Source organism: Muntiacus reevesi, chromosome 8 (assembly GCF_963930625.1).
Source record: "Muntiacus reevesi chromosome 8, mMunRee1.1, whole genome shotgun sequence".
Taxonomy (NCBI): Eukaryota; Metazoa; Chordata; class Mammalia; order Artiodactyla; family Cervidae; genus Muntiacus; species Muntiacus reevesi.
Window position 1 is genome coordinate 45,366,187 of NC_089256.1, and position 17,773 is coordinate 45,383,959.

General features: G+C 40.4%; 1 protein-coding gene and 1 long non-coding RNA gene across 4 annotated transcripts in view; one reads left to right on the forward strand and one right to left on the reverse strand.

The window, feature by feature from the left end:
* Window positions 1-9,863, reverse strand: part of LOC136173138 (uncharacterized) — a 44,281-nt gene extending 34,418 nt beyond the window's left edge. The window contains exons 1-2 of the long non-coding RNA XR_010664188.1: window positions 9,739-9,863; window positions 9,443-9,651 (exon numbers count right to left, since the gene is read on the reverse strand). This is a non-coding gene — a long non-coding RNA (uncharacterized lncRNA). The remainder of the gene's footprint in view (window positions 1-9,442; window positions 9,652-9,738) is intronic.
* CASR (calcium sensing receptor) overlaps window positions 9,565-17,773 on the forward strand; it is a 79,882-nt gene continuing 71,673 nt past the window's right edge. Inside the window, exon 1 of one of the 3 annotated variants that reach the window (XM_065942470.1) lies at window positions 9,565-9,714. The gene's annotated coding sequence lies outside the window, so the exon portion shown is untranslated. Of the gene's footprint in view, window positions 9,715-9,896; window positions 10,036-10,131; window positions 10,351-17,773 lie in introns of those variants that run through there. The other 2 variants (XM_065942471.1, XM_065942469.1) reach the window with 2 other exon arrangements.

The window sequence follows — 17,773 nt, forward strand, 5'->3', positions numbered from 1 at the left end:
CCATTTGATACTTTTAGTTTTTAATTCAGCCTTTTCTATTACTAATATTCTTTTTGTAAGCATTTATCAGATGTATTTTTTTTTATATTTAGTGCTTTTCTTCTTTTTTTTTTAACTTTTTACTTTGTATTATGGTATAGCCGATTAACAATGTTGCAATAGTTCAGGTGAACGGGGGAAGGGACTCAGCCATATATATACATGTATTCATTCTCCCCCAAACTTCCCTCCCATCCAGGGTGACACATAACATTGAGCAGAGTTCCATGTGCTATACAGTAGGTCCTTGTTGTTATCCACTTTAAATATAGCGGTATGCATATGACCATCACAAACCCCGTAACTGGCCCTTCCCCACCACCACCTTGGCAACCATAAGTTCATTTTCTAAGTCTATGAGTCTCTTTATCAGATATATTTTCAATTTGATAATTTTAAATCTTCTTGTGTTATTTTAATTTTGGTGTGTCTTTTGAAACAACATATATAGCTGGATTCTTTTAAAACTATACTTGCAGTTTTCTGCCTTTTAATAATTTATTATGATTAGTGATGTGTTGAATCCATTCAAGTCATGTTCTTTTATGTTCTCCATTTACTATGATTCTTCTTGGGTCTTGTTTTTCTATTTCCTGCTTTTGTTTCTTGATCAAAAAGAAATTTTGTTCACTTTTTTCTCCTCTAATGGTTTTTAAAAAGTTATCTGCTAGCTCTCCTTTGATGCCACCATAAAGTTGGATGAAGAAAACTTGCAAATTGCTTCTTTGGCTCAATTCCATTTCTCTCCAGTACCTGGGAGCTCCTCCAATTCCTCCCCCTTTTCCTCCAAGCAGGAAAAGGAGGAAACTTGAGAAAAAAGACAAAAGGTGGAATCAGAGGGAGGAAAGAGAAGCAGAGGTCAGGAAAGAGTGTATATTCTCTTCAGCACATCTACCACTGACCCAACTGATCCTTATATTATTACAGGTGACATCAACACTAGTACCTGGAGTTAGGAAGGTGAAGGAATGTTCTTACGGGTATGGAAGCTAGAGAAGAGTGATGGTCAACAGCTGGGTCCAGAGAGAGCTGTCTGAAATTGCAAACTACACTTCTTTGAAGAGTAGAGTCTGTCTGTCCTAGGATTTTTGCCAGTTCCGCTAAACAAAAGACTTCATTGTGTGGGGTTTTTTTTTCTAATTCTCTGATACTTGCATGAGTGTGGTCTATTTTTCCCAATGAGATTAAAACTCTTTATGAGAAAGGAATTTAATAGCTAGTTCAAAATTAATTTATAACAAGGCTGTCAGTGCTGAGTCATGAGAAACTGTGGCAAAAAGTTGGGTTAGGACAACAGAAACTGGTAAATTTGAAAAGTTTATTAAAATTCTAATATTCCTAAAGGATTGTGGCTCAAGGAAGACTCTCTGTTGGGACTGGAGCAAAGAGAGGAAAACTAAATTTCCTCCAAGAGAATGCTTGAGTAGTTGTTTACTGGTGTAGAAAAGCCAAAACTATTCTAGATCTGTTTGCTTCTATCTTCTCAATTAATCAAAATGGACTTCCAATAGAAAAGGGAAGAATTAACATTGGAAAGAAAGGTCTGAGGTAGATAGAAAGATAATAAAGATACCAAACCCCTATGAACAGGTTGACTCCTCAAATTCCAGAAAATCTCATTCTCATGAAGTAGAAAAATTAAAGGTATAATCCAAAAGTCCCTGTATGCAACACTGAGAAACCATAAAGAATAGATAAAGAAGGCAAATAATCTCCTTATTTTCAAATAATGGGCAACAAATGGATTCTGGACACAAAAGACAAACAAGGTAGGGTGCTGAATTCAAGCAAAAATTTTTTTTTAATTAAACTTTTTCTTTTTAGTATTTAGAATGACAAGTCATGGAATTCACCAATACAAATTGAACTAAATGAATGTTATTTCTGTTTTTACAGAATAACTAGGATTATAACAAGAAGGATGGTGTTAGATTCCCTGAGTTTGGCAAGTTTCTCCTGATAGTAATGTCACTTGTATGGTTAAATAAGAGCTAGGTAATAATAGGGTCAGAAATTCTGCAGCTGATTGAGCAAGTATATACTAGATATCTACAGAGGGTTGGTAAAAGAGATTGGTATTCACCCAAAGCTGTAAATAAGTAAAGAACTGCAGGGCCTGGTCTTTAACACTATCTAGGTTTGTAGATTTTAAGTTACTAAAATAACATAAAGGAGGACCTGCTTACCAAATTTTCTAGATACATAAGAGTTTAGTAATATGATTGATGATAGGATCAAGACTCAAAATGATCACAATGAACTGGAATGCTAGGCTAAAGTTTAATGGGAGCAGATGCAGGTTTTGTGGGGCCTGAAGCCTATAGAATTTGGAGGGGCCTCTTTAATTTAAAAAATTATGAATGCAGAAAAATAAGGGAATAAAATAAGAAGTGAATATTTATTAGCATGATAAAGAAATCACCCCAGCCTTGGAGCTAAATATTTTTATCCAACTCCCAACATCTCCCTACATTCACAGGGGTCATACAAATAGAAGACCCTAAAGCTTAAACTTTTTTAGCTTCAGTGTATAAGGACTTCTGGCAATAGTTCTTCATATATTTTAAAATAATTGAGCTTTATTTAAAAAATACAGGCTGGGGGATACTGTTTGACCACAATCTTACTATGCATCAATATTGTGACAGCAAATTAAAATGATCTGGCTCAGGCAAGTAATAGTCTAAATTTACCATATATATAGATCAGACCAATTCAGGGAGCCCAGACTAAAAACAAATATTGGCAAACCAGAGCATGCACAAATGGGAGAGAGAATATAATGAGAGAGTCTTTAAAAGCCGTGTCATGAGAAACTGCTGAAAGAACTGAAGCGCTTGGCTTTGGGAAGGGAATGGTGCTGGGTATAGATGATGACCCATCATAAACAAGAGGAAGGAAACTTATTCTCTATTGTTCTGGAGGAAGGAAGTATGAGTTGCAAGAAGATTTCACCTCAGTATAAGTTGATCCAAATCAATAAACACATATGAAGTCTATTATGTGTTAGGAACTATTAAGGTACTGGGCATAAAGAAGTGATCAAAACGGACGAAGTTATCTATCCTCACACAATTTATACTTTTAGAGAGATAAACAATGACACAAATACACAGTATATCAGGTGATGAGGTGATGTATCCTAAGAAGTTAAATATAACAAAGTATCAGTAACAAACAATTAAGAATACAGTTTTAAAAGGATGCCAAATATGATTGCAACAAAAAGTATCAAATACCTAGTAATAATCTAGCAAAATATGTACATGACTTATACACAAAATACTGTAATTATTTATGAGAGAAATTAAAGAAAACTTAAAGTGGAAGAAAGAGTGTTTGTGGATTAGAAATCTAAATGCTTTAACAATGTCAGTTTTCTCCAAAATTGTTCTAGAGATTTAATGGAATCCCAGTGAAAAATTAGTCTGTGTGTGTTGGTGTGTGTGTGTGACAAGCTGATTCTAAAAATGCATATGGAAATACAAAGGTCCAAAAGTAGCCAAGATGATCTTAAAGAAGAATAAAGTTAGAGAACTTACTGAACCAGATTTCACTTATTTGACTTACTATAAAGCCATGATAAATAAGACAGTGTGATGTTTTGGCAAAAGAATAGATAAATAGACCAGTCGGACACAATCTAGAGTGAAAAGGTAAACCACAGAATTGAAAAAGATATTTTTAATATCAATAACTGACAAAAAGCCTAGAATATCAGAAAAAAACAAATATTCATAAGGAAAAAGACATAACCCAATTTTTAAAAGGGGGAAGGGAAGGGAGATATAGACACCTCACTAAAGAGAATATCTAAATAGTCAATAAACATATGAAATGTACAACTTCTGTGGTCATCAGGCCAATGCAAATTAAAAATACAAAGAGACATCACTTTATATACACAAGAGTAATTTTTTTCAAAAAGATTATACCAAGTGTTGGTAAGGAGATAAGTAAGAATTCTCATTTATTGCTGGTGGAAATATAAATTGGTGTGACCACTATGGAAAATTCTTTGGTAATATTTTCTAGTACTAAACATATGCAAATCTTTTAACCAAGTAATTATATTCCTATGTATTGCCCAACAGAAGAGATATAAACAAGAATTTCATATGTATATTTACAGCTGATTCATGTTATTTTATAGCAGAAACCAACACGTTATAAAGCAATTGTTACTGTTCAGTTGCTAAGTCATGTCTGACTCTTTGTGACCCCATGGACTGCAGCACACTAGGCTTCCCTATACTTTACTATCTCCTAGAGTTTGCTCAAACTCGTGTCCATTGAGTTGGTGATACTATCCGACCATCTCATCCTCTGTTGCCCCCTTCTCCGCCTGCCCTCAATCTTTCCCAACATCAGGGTCTTTTCCAATGAGTTGGCTCTTTGATTCAACTGGCCAAAGTATCGGAGCTTCAGCTTCAGCATCAATTCATCCTTCCAATGAATATTCAGGGTTGATTTCCTTTAGGGTTGATGGGTTTGATCTTGTTGCAGTTCAAAGGACTCTCAAGAGTCTTCTCCAACACCACAATTCAAAAGCATCAATTCTTTGGTTCTCAAACTTCTTTATGATCCAACTCTCCCATCCATATGTGACTACTGGAAAAACCATAGCTTGGACTATACAGACCTTTGTCAGCAAAATCATGTCTCTGCTTTTTAACACACTATCTAGGTTTGTCATAGCTTTGGAAAGCAATTATCCTCCAATTAAAAATAAAAAGTAATGCGCCCAATACTATCCAAGGTAACTTCAGAGGAAAATACACTTGTACATAAAAAATAGGATTCCTTTGGGTTATTTATATCAATTCAGTTACATAAACATTTCCAAATGTAGCAATGGCGATGCTTTGGAGATGTCGAATGAAAGAGAAATTATCACTGGCTGGAAATCTTTTTATTGTAAATCTCTTCTTGTACATTAAACATTTCTATTGATATTTTAAAAAATAATTTCATGGCACCATTATTAATAATAGCTCAAAACTGATAGCAATCCAAATGCCCATCAATAGTAAAATGAATCAATAAATTGTGACATGTTCATGGTCACACAATGGAATAGTACACGGCAATAAAAAAGCACAGTATGGTTGAAGCTCACAAATTGTTGACTAGACATAAATGAGTATTTACAGGATGATTCCATTACTATAAATAAATAATATATGGTGTTAAAGGTCAGGCTAGTGGTTACTCTCTGAGGGGTTTAAAGAATGGAAAAGGATATGAGCACTGGTCAAATTGTACATATTTCTAAACATATGTTACACTTTAATGAAATTAGTTAATTAAAACAAAAATGAATAAAAGAGATAGGATCCACTCAAGTTTTTAGTGCACCCTGAGAGGTATTAGAATACTAAGAGAACTTGGGCTACCAGTGAGACTGTGAGAAAACCCAACAGTAATGAAACAGGAGACTGGGAACTGAGGAGGAAAGACAGCCAACAAGAAATTCACAGTAGCGGAATTCCTTAAGTGTTTTTAAAGAACAGAGTATTTAATATTCATTTTAAGTTTTTTGTGTGCTATGATTTGCTCTAACCTCTCTATGACCCCAAATTTGCTGCTTTCAAACCATGAGTAAAGTTTATAACATCTCTTAAAACTAGTGAAAATGAAAGTGAAGTCGCTCAGTTGTGTCCGACTCTTTGCGACCCCGTGGACTATAGCTCACCAGGCTCCTCCGTCCATGGGATTCTCCAGGCAAGAATACTGGAGTGGGTTGCCATTTCCTTCTCCAGGGGATCTTCCCGACCCAGGGGTCGAACCCAGGTCTCCCACATTGCAGGCAGACACTTTAACCTCTGAGCCTAAAAACAGTAAAACAGGATAAAAAAAAATAGTGATGAAGAGGGATGAAAGAGAGGTTCTGCTATTAAAGGATAAGAATCCCAAAGGAAGGCATCTCTGCAAAGGTAACAGAGAGAAAAAGAAGTGAGAGAGAAAAGTGTTTCAGGCTGAGAAAATGCTGAGACTTCAAGGTTGGATGTGCTGGGCACATTCAGAAACTAGTAAAGGAACCAGTGTGTGTGGAGCTAAGATAGATTATAGGGGATGATGTCAAAGAAATAGCCAGGGGCCAGATAATGCTGGTCTCCATGGGGCATGGATTTTACTAGGCTTTACTCTGAGTGAGACAGGAAGCCATTACACACAAAGTTTTGAACAGAGAAATGACATATCCAAATTGCTTTAAATCTATCAGTCAAGTTACCATGTGAAGAACAGCGATCTCTGCAAAGGGTAGGTACTGAACCAGTTAGAAGGTTTTCTAAGGATAAGATAATGCTGGCTTAGAGGAACTGGTAGTGATGGAGGTGGAGGAAATAAGATGACTCTGGATGTGTTTGGAAATCAGAGTCAACAGACTTGCAGATGGACTGGACATGGAATGTGAGAGAAAGAAAGGCATCACTAATGCCTCAGGAAAGAACTTCCTAGCCAAAGAACTGACAACTGGTTGAGCTTTCCTTTGATGCAGTTATCTGAGTGGAAGCCATTATTCCTTCATGGGGCCTTCTGAAAGCTCTTCTTTCTCCAGCTTACCTGCCAAAGAAGCTCCTAAGAGGAACTCTCACCTTTGAGGTGATAGACCCAGGTGACCTCTAAGATAGGTCATGTGCAAAATATTCTAGAACTCTAAGGCAATCAATGGTCTGTACACTATAAATTTTAGGCTAAATGACGGCAAAGTAATTTTCCTACACCAAAGTAATTTTTTAACTGTTATTGACCTTTTTCACTTCCCATGTATTAAAAAATTTTTTTTTTATTTTGTATTGGGGTATAGGCGATTAACAAAGAATGTGATGGTTTCAGGTGAACAGTGAAGGGACTCAGCTATACTATATATACTTGTATCCATTCTCCCCCAAACACTTGCTAATCTGTTCTAACAAAGAGAAAGCCTGCCTCAGGATGAACACTTTTGCCAGGCATCAGTTCCGAAGCAGAAATTAACATCACTCTTTCTTCCTTCTGATATTATTCCTTATGCTGCTACTTTCTAATTGGTGTATGTTTTTCACTTACAGAGTGATGTAGTTTCCAATTAAGGTGAAATTACTTGGCTAGGAAAATTGGGTAATTATAAGGGAAGATATTAAGGAGCTAAATGGACCAGTAATATTTAGATATGGTAAAAAGGGCAGAACGTGGAGGTGGTACATAAGTGCCTGACATTTGGGAAATAATGCCTTATACTTCATTATAATCAGTGGATGCAAGGTGTGGTGAGGCAGATTTCAGTTCAAAACAAATGAGAACTTTCTGACAATCAGAGCTGTCTAGGAAGATTCAAAAGGGCTGCCTTAAGGGTGTTAACCACATCCCCCTCACTCTGAGGGTTGAAGCAGAGGTTAGATGCCTGTTTGCTACGAATAATACTATGGAAAGTCAAACATCAAATAGGCTAGAAGTTGCCAACCAGAAAATATGAGATTTTTGAAATCAGAGCTTCCCAGGGATCTGGCCACTGAAGAGACTGAATTTTGGAGTAAGTTACACTAACTCCCTTGAAGGAGTGCTCCCAAAGAGCACCACAGAATGATACCTCTTTCTTAACATCTATCAGTTCAGTTGCTCAGTCGTGTCCTACTCTGTGACCCCATGGACTGCAGCACACCAGGCTTCCCTGTCCATCACCAACTCCCACAGCTTGCCCAAACTCATGTCCATCGAGTCAGTGATGCCATCCAACCATCTCATCCTCTGTCATCCCCTTCTCCGCCTGCCTTCAATCTTCCCCAGCATCAGGGTTTTTTCCAATGAGTCAGTTCTTTGCATCAGGTGACCAAAGTATTGGAGTTTCAGTTTTAGCATCAGTCCTTCCAATGAATATTCAGGACTGATTTCCTTTAAGATTGACTGGTTGGATCTCCTTGCAGTCCAAGAGACTCTCAAGAGTCTTCTCCGACACCATAGTTCAAAAGCATCAATTCTTCAGTGTTCAACCTTCTTTATAGTCCAGCTCTCACATCCATACATGACTACTGAAAAAACCATGGCTTTGACGAGACGGACTTTTGTCAGCAAAGTCTTAACATCCATAGGTTCAACAGAATTGAAGACAGCATAACTTTTTCACCATGTGATCCACTGTTATTTAACATCATTGTCTATGTACCACTCAAAAGCATAGCCTATACCTCTAATGGGAGGTGTACACTAGGGGACCCACTGGCAAAGCAACCTGACAGTGTTCACCCTGATCAGATTCAGGTCATGGTTCTGCCACTTCCTAGCTGTCCAATCCTAAACACCTTAACCAGTTTCTTCATCTTTAAAATGGAAGTAACACTAGCTCTTCAGAGTGATTTTCTTAAGGATATTTGAACGTTTTGCTCCGGCTGTAACTTGATGACTGAAGAGTATAAATTCAGGCTAAGACTGCAGTGTCACTCAGTGTGGGGCTGAATTAATTCATCCTTTGGGCACTGACCAAGCTGTGCTGGTAGTCAACTAAAATCTCTAAGATATTTTGATGCGGACTGCTACTGAGCCAAATCCCCCATTGTGAACTTGTGCTGCTGGAGATGAGGCAGGACTTGACATTTATTCCTATTAACTAGATTCTGCCTTTCACTTTAACCTGGTGCTTCCACATCTGTTCAACTCCTTCTCTTACCCTACATTTGAACAGAAGAAGGTCAAACCAGCAGAACTGAGCTAGAATAACGATGTATTCATGACTCTAGATGTGAGTGTCTGTCCCTTTGGAACAGGAAAAAGAAAACTTTTTGCTGAGTATCAGGTAATTTTCTCCAATACTTCATTTAATGCTCCAAAAATCCTTTAAGGTAAGTGTTAACCCCAGTCTACTGAGAAAAGAATCTGCATTTTTCTTTACTTGACATTTTTAAGCATGGTAATTATGCAATTTTTTACTCTTTTGGCTTAATGTTATTTTGTAAACACTTTATCACATTGCTTCATATTTTCCTTTTTTTTTTGTTTTGGTTTTATAAATAAATGCTCCCTCCTTGTTCTAAAAACATTTTGAGGCACTCCTGCCTTGATGTTTATTATTTTAATGACTATATGATAGCTCATTAAGTTACCCAAAAATATGAAAATATTTTATTTTGCCAATTTCCTATTGTTGACAGGTTGGCTTTGTTTCTTTGCTTTTGTGGTTTTTTTAAATTATGACATTCTGTAAAAAAAAAAAAAGAAAGAAAAAAGATCCTACTATGAACATCTACACATAAATATCTTTTGTTCTGGAAACTTCCCCAAGAATGGAATTAATGCATCAAAGAGGATAACAACTCTTGTGGCTCTTTATAGAGAGTAGCAAATTGCTCACGTAAAACAGTATGTGTTATCTGAGGATAAAAGGAAATAACTGGCTTTCTACAAAAGAAATTAATTTTCCACTTACTCATAAAGTATTCGCGCCCCTGATAGGTGGCAGGTGCCATGCCAGGGGATGGGGACAGGAATGAGCAGGGGCGGCCGGTGGCGGTCTCCAAGGAGCTCACGGTCAGGCGGTCAGGTCGGGCAGAGGAAATTACACCCAACAGGTGTCTGCCTCTGCCTGGGGAGGACCGAAGTGCCCTTTCGCGCAGGAGAGTGGAAGGAGGGAGCTGCCTGCAAACACGAAGGAGTTTCTGCAGCTTAGAACTGAGTCTTGCAGAATGAGTAAGAATTTTGGTACGCGATTTGTATTTATTTTACCTTGACTCTCCGGCCTTTCATCGGAAAAAAAAAGTTCCCCACTCTTAGTACAGAGAAGGTTGGTAGAGTCGTAAGCCCCCAACCTCTTAAACCTCTTTGCATCTCCAAGGAGAAGGAGGGATGAGGGGGTTCTTTCCGACCTGGGGAGCTGGATCTGGGGTCCGGGAACCCCAAGGCAGCACCGGAAAGAACAGCAGAGGAGGCGAGCGCGTGGCCCGCCGCCGGGAGAACCAGACCCGACGCGCGGTCCTTGGCGCCGGGGTCCAGGGGACTCAGCTCAGCACGACTGGGAAGCCGGTGAGGGAACCGGGGCTTCCGGGTGGAGGGTTAGCGAGCAGCCCGCCAGCGAAGTGGAGCGGAGCTGGGCTCTGCAGTTGGGGACCCCGAGGGGGCGGGCGCCAGGGGGGCGGAGCTCCGAGGCAGGGGCCGCGGCAGCGGTCCAGAGGGTCTGCGGGGGCTGCTTCGGCCGGACCCGAGGACTGGCGCCTCTTTGAGCCAGTGACCTTGACATCGCGAGTGGGCCCCGCGCGCCGTCTTTAGCGCGCCTCGTGGAGACCCACGGCCGACGGGCCGGCGCTGCCCGGGGTGAGGGAGCCTGGGCCAGGACGCCAGGTAGGACCCCCGGCCGCGAGGAGGGTGGGCAGAAAGGGCCCGGGTGGGGAGAAGGAATCTGGGGGTCGCGGGCAGGGGGCTAAGCAACGGGCGGGCGCAAGCTGGACCAGCTCAGCCCTGGGAACGCTGAGTGCAGGGCACTGGGGACGTCAGGGTCCAGCTTAGAGGACCAAAGGCTCACCGCTCCTCAGAAGCGGCAGTGGGTCACTCTCTTAGATACACGGGAGTGCGTACCAAGACGCGGCTTGTGGGGTACCACCTTCTGCCTCCGCCTTGTTTCTGCCTGTGACGATGGTCATAAAGTATTCCCTGTCCGCGGGTTAACAGGGAACGGTCAGTTTTCTGGAGCATATGCATATGGAAGGCTACTGTGTCAGAATCCATCCTCGTGGGCTATGAGTCCCCTCTCAGGATACTTGGCCCAAGCTTCCAGCCTCCTTGGGGACCTAGCCTCACTGACACCAAACTAAGGTGTCAGTCCCCAGGCCTTTTCACCATACACCATATTTCTTAGGAAGAAAAAAGAAGTACCAGTTTGATGATCTTTTTCTATTTATTTTTTAAAATTGTAGTTTCAATACATTGTTTATAAAAAAAATAAATCTTCCAGAGATATTCCTATACTAGCATTTGTGTCTACTTATACCCCCTTGTTTTTTAACCCATATCTTTTTCTACCCTACTTCTTCTGTGCCCTCCTTTTGATTCTTTATCCCACCTCCTGCCTAATGAAACTATCCAAAGAAAATGACGTCACCGCCACCGCCTGCATCCCTTAATCTCTAGGGCTCCTTGCTGGCCCCACCCCTGATCTCTTTAAACGTCTTTCACCAGAGTAGCCCTTGGGGTAGTGAGTCCACTTCCAAGAGGACATTTCTTTTACTTGCCTTAACTTTCCCAGAGATTCGAAGACAGGAGCTTTGGGGAGAGGTCCCTGAATTTTATACTACCGGTTCTTTTCCTTAAACTGGACTTTCCAAACGCAATTTAAGTAGTCTGGTACTGATGAAAATTTATGAAGGAAATTTCCTGAAATGCTCTAGACTTTCAAAAGTTAACACTTCACTATTTCCTGTTCCTGAAAACAGAGCTTTGCCAATCACAGCACTCATTACTTCTGTTGCCTCCACCCAGGACCAGCAAAGAAACAGGCATAGGATTTTTCATCAGTAGGAACCTAATAGGGTGGATTTTTATATATGTGAAGGGGCTCAAGACATAACTTTGTGGTAGTCAAGAGGAAAGGGGAAGGGATAGAAGAAGGAATTAGAGGGGGTTAGGGGATTAGAAGGGGGGAGCAGATCAAGACCCTGAAGAGAATTCTGGAGGCAGGACCCTATCATTTAGGAAGGACCCCCAGATGATGTGGCTGGGAGACCACATAGTCAGCTTACTTCTTGCTGACAACCAGCACAAGCAACTACTTTCCAAGAACTATGCAAGAACAAAACATTAAGAAGTGGGGAAAAAAATCAAGCCACTTTTGTCTTTGTGATAAAATAGAAGCAGTTTAAATTATTTTTACTGAATTAATGGGTTGGGTTTTTTTAGGAGTTGTGTAGACTGTTTAAAATAACCTAATAGCTACTCATGTCACAATGTTTTCTTTTGCTGTGTTCATTTTTTCATGTTGCATGACCTTGACCCCACACAGTTCAGGAAGTTCAGGTTGGATAGAAACTGCCACTTTTAAGAAACTTTTTGAAAGGGGGATTAGGAGAGAAGATTAGAAAATAAGGACTGAGCCTTGTGGTAAGGTGGGGGAATAATGAAGAGGAATGGTTTGAGTATCACCTTGAGACTGGTAAGGAATCAGGTATAGTTCTTAGAACAAGGCAGTAAATAAATAAGAGGTGAAGGAATCCATTTGTCACTCATTTATGCATTCAAAATGTTTGCAAAGTGCTTGGCTATGTACCAGTCACTGAGGGAAAAATGATAAATGAAACTAGGCAAGGTCTTTGATCTCCTAGGGTTTATAGATGCTTCAGGGAGGCAACCAGTAGTAAGATAACTGAGTATTGAATATATGTAATTATAAACTAAGATAAGCTTTGTCAAGGAAAGAAATAAAGGTCTTTGAGGGTGTATATAGACTACCCTAGAGATCAGGGAAGGCTTTCTAAAGGAAGTTTCCCTTGAGCTGAGATTCAGGAGTAAGTGGAAATGTTGGGGGTATAGGTGACTTTGAGGTAGGATCGGAATCAGTTAGAAATTCAGTTTGGTTGCCAGTAATCAAGAAGGCATTTTGTTGTTTTGGTGTTGTGATGCAAAAAGCCGACTCATGGAAAAGTCCCTGATGCTGGGAAAGATTGAGAGCAGAAGGAGAAAAGGACGTCAGTGGATGAGATAGCTGGATGGTATCACCAATGCAATGGACATGAACTTGGACAAACTTGGTGAGATGGTGAGGGACAGGGAGGCCTGGAGTGCTGCAGCCATGAGGTCACAAAGAGTCAGACACAACTGGTCGACTGAACAACAATAGCAACAATCACGAAGGCAGATGTAGTGTTTGCAATACTGCATATGTACAGATGTAGAATTGACATTTTTGGAATTTGGGAGAGATGCTTTGTTATCACAGCATCCTTTGTACTGCCCTGAGTTGGTCATGGTTTTCCATAACATTTTGCTGATGTTCTTGCTTTTAAATTTAATGTTTAAATTAATTTTAGTCCATCAGTTTATTTTATTGTGCACAATAAAATGTATGCACTGTGCTTCAAATGTGAATCATCACACTGCTGAGGTAGATATGTGCATAACTCCCATATCAAATTTGGCTTGTGTGGTGATAGCTCATTATTGTCACTGAATACTTTCCCAGGTGAAAACAGGTGTGGCAGGTCAGCTACAGTTTCTTCTCTCCACTCCTATCTACTGCTTTGATTTTAGTTGCCCTAAAGCTGCATGTATCTCTTCAAGTTTCATATACAGTTCTTAGGTAAAGAAAAAAAAAATTACTAATTGCATTGATACAATAAAGTAAAATTAATATAAATCTCACAATGTAATGGCATGGTGAGCTTTGACCAGGCATCATATTCCATGTGCAAACAAATATTTTTATTCATTCAACAACATTTACAGTGAACCTTCAATGTGCCTAGCACTCTGTGAGATACTGTGGGTAAGATGGGTTAGTAAGATGATGAGACTTCATAGAAGTCCAAGAGGAGAGAGTCATACTCATCTATGTAAGGGTGGGAAAGTATTGTGGTTGCTATAATGGAAGCATAAGTAGAAACAGTGATGCACAAGGGAAAGGAGTGGTCATTTCTACCAGAAAAGGAGAGGGGGTCCAAAAAAGGTTCATGGAGGAGTTAATACTTGAGCTGAATCTTGAAAGTTGAGACATTCCAAAAGATAGACAAAGGGAAGAGGGCATTCTAGAAGAGAAATTCATGTGCCAAAACAAACAGGCATGAAACAGAGTGTCAAGGTCCAGGACGTGCAACTGACTTGAAGAGCTGAGGCATGAGGAACAAAGAGGGGCTCATTAAGAGATGAGGCTGGAGTGGTAGACATGCCAGGTCACAGAAGCTGCATGCCATCAGCTGATAGCATTGTGGTTGAAGTATGTGCTCTGAGGTCAGACAGCCTCAGGTATGCATCGTGGTTCTACCACTTTCCAGCTGTGGGGTCTTAATCAAGTCATTTAGTAATAAATAAATAATAATTACTTATTTAGTAATAAGTAATGGTAATGAAGGTTGTCTCTCCCTCATAAGGTTGCTGCAGGAACTGAGGTTAAGTCATGGAGTACCTGGCACAGATTATGCACCCACTTGTTGCTGGCTGTTATTTTTTATCCTAGGGCTAAGGGAGCCACTGAAGGGTTTTACACAGAGAAGTGACTTAGGGAGCAGTATTATTTAGAGCACAGTTATTCTGGCTCCATGTGGATGCTGGGTGAAAGGGGGTTAAGTTTGGAGCAGAGCAGTCATTTAAAGCTGGAGAAGGAAATGGCAACCCACTCCTGTATTCGCGCCTGGAGAATTCCCATGGACAGAGGAGCCTGGCAGGCTACAGTCCATGGGGTTGCAAGAGTCAGACACAGCTTAGCAACTAAACCAATCATTTAAAGAGATTATAGCCATTCAGATGATAGTGATGATGGCCTGAACCATGAAGAAAAGGAGACAAGTGCTTGAGACAACTGCAAGGTAGATGCCACAGCACTCAATTACTTACTAGTTGTGAGCAGTGGGATTCTGGTCTGTCATTCTTTGGTACTGTCATCCAGGTGATCCTAGGATAAACAAAAGGAAGCCAGGTATCAAGCAGGACTGCGGATCAGATATTTAGTTTATACGCTGAGGACTTAATGATTGGTACCCCAGAAAAGCTGTCTTTTTGATTTTTATTTTTATTTTTTTTTAAATTTTTTTATTTTTCAGTGGGTTTTGTTATACATTGATGTGAATCAGCCATAGAGTTACACGAATTCCCCATCCCGGTCTCCCATGCTGTCTTTTTGATTTAAGAGATCTTTTGACACCTTCCATGTCGTAACTTTGATAGGATCAGGAAGGTCTAGTTCATCCATAATGAATTTCACTTATTCATTCACCCTGTCTCTTTCCTTTTCTCTCTCTTTCTCTCATTTCTGGGAGGCTTTTAGTTCCAGGTGTATGAACATTAGACTTCATTCATTTACCATTGTCATAAAGTGGCACATAGAAAGGTTGCTTATGTCTGATACTTTTGGTGCAACTCTTGCCTGACACTAGCATGACTGAATTTTTCCTTCTCTTTTCTCAAGTGTCCTCCCACAATCCAATAACTTCTGACTGAGGCATGTTTATTAAAGCCAGTGAGAATTAGAGGATTTAAGTGATCCCTACTTTATAATACAGGCTTCCCTATTGGCTCAGACTGTAAAGAATCCACCTGCATTACAGGAGACCCAGATTTGATCCAAATTGGGAAGATCCCCTGGAGAAGGGAATGGCAACCCACTCTAGTATTCTTGCCTGGAGAGTTCCATGGACAGAGGAGCCTGGTGGGCTATAGCCCATGGTGTCGCAAAGAGTCTGAATGACTAACACACACACACAAACACATACACACACACATACTTTATAATACAATATAGCTTTGGTAGCCACATCACCCATTCATAATACTGAACATAATCCAGATGTGTATGATAGTGTTTACTGAAAAGTTGCTAGGAGCTTTATGCCTGTTCCCTCCAAATGTGGATCCTGGGGAATGCTGATTGAATTCTTTTCTTTTGGATTCAGCTGCTTGAACAACTGTCTGATTACTTGAAGAGAGAGAGATGAACAGACTTTAAATTAGGCAGGGCCAAGGAATAAAGTGCTTCCCTGGTAGCTCAGCTGGTAAAGAATCTGCCTGCAATGCAGGAGACTCCAGTTTGATTCCTGGGTTGGGAAGATCCCCTAGAGAAGGGAACAGCTACCCACTCCAGTATTCTGGCCTGGAGAATTCCATGGACTATTCCATGGGGCCACAAAGAGTCGGACAGAGCTGAATGACTTTCACTTTCAAGGAGTAAGCTGGCAAAATGTGAAAGAAGGGGGAAAGAGGTCTGCCTCTGCCATGGATGGTCTAGAGTTTGGTTAAAAGTGAACTTCCTGTCTCTGTGACCTTGGGCAATATATCTAAGCTCTTAAAAGCCTCAGCTTTTACTGGTGGATATCCCAGGTGGCACAATGGTAAAGAATCTGCCTGCCAATGCAGGAGACAAGAGATGCAGGTTTGATCCCTGAGTTGAGGAGATCGCCTGGAATAGGAAATGACAACCCATTCCAGTATTCTTGCCTGGAAAATTCCATGGACAAAAGAGCCAGGTGGACTAGAGTCCACAGGGTCACAAAAGAGTTGGATACAACTTAGCGACTAAATATTAGTAGCAACAACAAATCCCTTTGATATCTGTAAAACTGAGGTAATATTTCCTTATGGACTGGATGCAGAAAGTGTTTAATACAGTGCTTGGCATTTGGTAGCTGGTTACCTGGCCTGTATCCTTTTCATCTCTGGGGCTTACATGGAAAAAGTAAGACGAATGAGGATTTCTTAGTTTATGTAACCTGAATTAATTGAGTTTTATGTACTTCTTATCTATGACTGATTCACACACACACCACCCCCTCTCCCTGGGAACTGGTTAGAAACCTGTTTTCCTCCACCTTCAGGGAATGCTTATCAGTGATGGGGGCAAAGGTAATATGAACCTGCTGAGAGGAAGCTAATTTTAGATATTCTTCTTTCAACAAATCTTTCAATACACAAGAGCAAAATTACTATCAAATAGCAAAATGGAGTTATTTGACTTCTCTCATCCATGTTGTTGTTGCTGGAGTTCCTGACATGCATGTTTCTTATTTAAATTGTTTTTCATGTGGAAAAAAAAGAAGCAAGCTCAAAGAGACTCTAATTGTTCCCCCTAATAATGGTGAACTGCATGTACTTAGGGGGTGGGGGGGAGTTTTGTTTTTCTTCTCATAATAGAGATTGATGGTTGAAAGAATGATCATTTCTTCAGTCTTGCTAAATATTCTATAATTTGACATAGTTTAGTTCAACAAGCTTCAGTTGAGTTCCAGTTGCATGTCAGACACTGAGTTGGCACTGTTCACTCAGAGACGCCAGACGTGTTACCCAGATCTCCAGTCTGGTAGCCTTTGTGGAAGAGGGTGTCCAGGGAGAGGTGGGAGTGCCAGCTGACCTGAGAGAGCTGGTGAGAGGGGAACACACATGCCGAGGCTCTCCACCACAGCTTCAGACCACAAGTCTGTCAGATCATGAGCACCTCTTCAGGTTCAGGATCCCAGTCTGCTCATCCCTACACCCACAGTCACTGCCCCCAGGGACCCTTCTGTCCTAAGTGTTTCTCATGTGAGAGACCAGGAGAAGGAGGTAGTGAGGAAGCCAGGTGTTCTTCTCTTTCTGCTTAAAAATGAAAATATTTCAACTAAAGTTTGGCTCTGTGCAATTGTCAGTCAATTTTAGCCTTGTCTTTGGAAAGGCAGTGCAGTACATTGGTTAAAAGTCGGCTCTATTGTTAGATTGCCTGGATTACTCCCACTTCTACACCTTACTGATTGTGTGACTTTAGACAAGTTGTTCAATCTCTTTATGTCCAAGTTTCCTTATTTATAAACTGGGGTTATTAATGTTATCTACCTCATTGATTATTAAAGGACTTAACTGAGCTAAAACACATTGTTCAAGGTCATCAAGCACAGACAGCATGTCTTATTTAACACTGAAACCCCAGAATCCAGCATATTACCTGGTACACTGGAGGAGATTACCGAGTGAACAAGTCTAATATATAGGCTGGTATAGTAGTCAGTGACTGACAAAGCACTCTTCCATCATTAACTCATTTGATCCTCAGAATATCTCACAAGATGAATAAGGGAGATGGGCAGGTCAGGTGTCA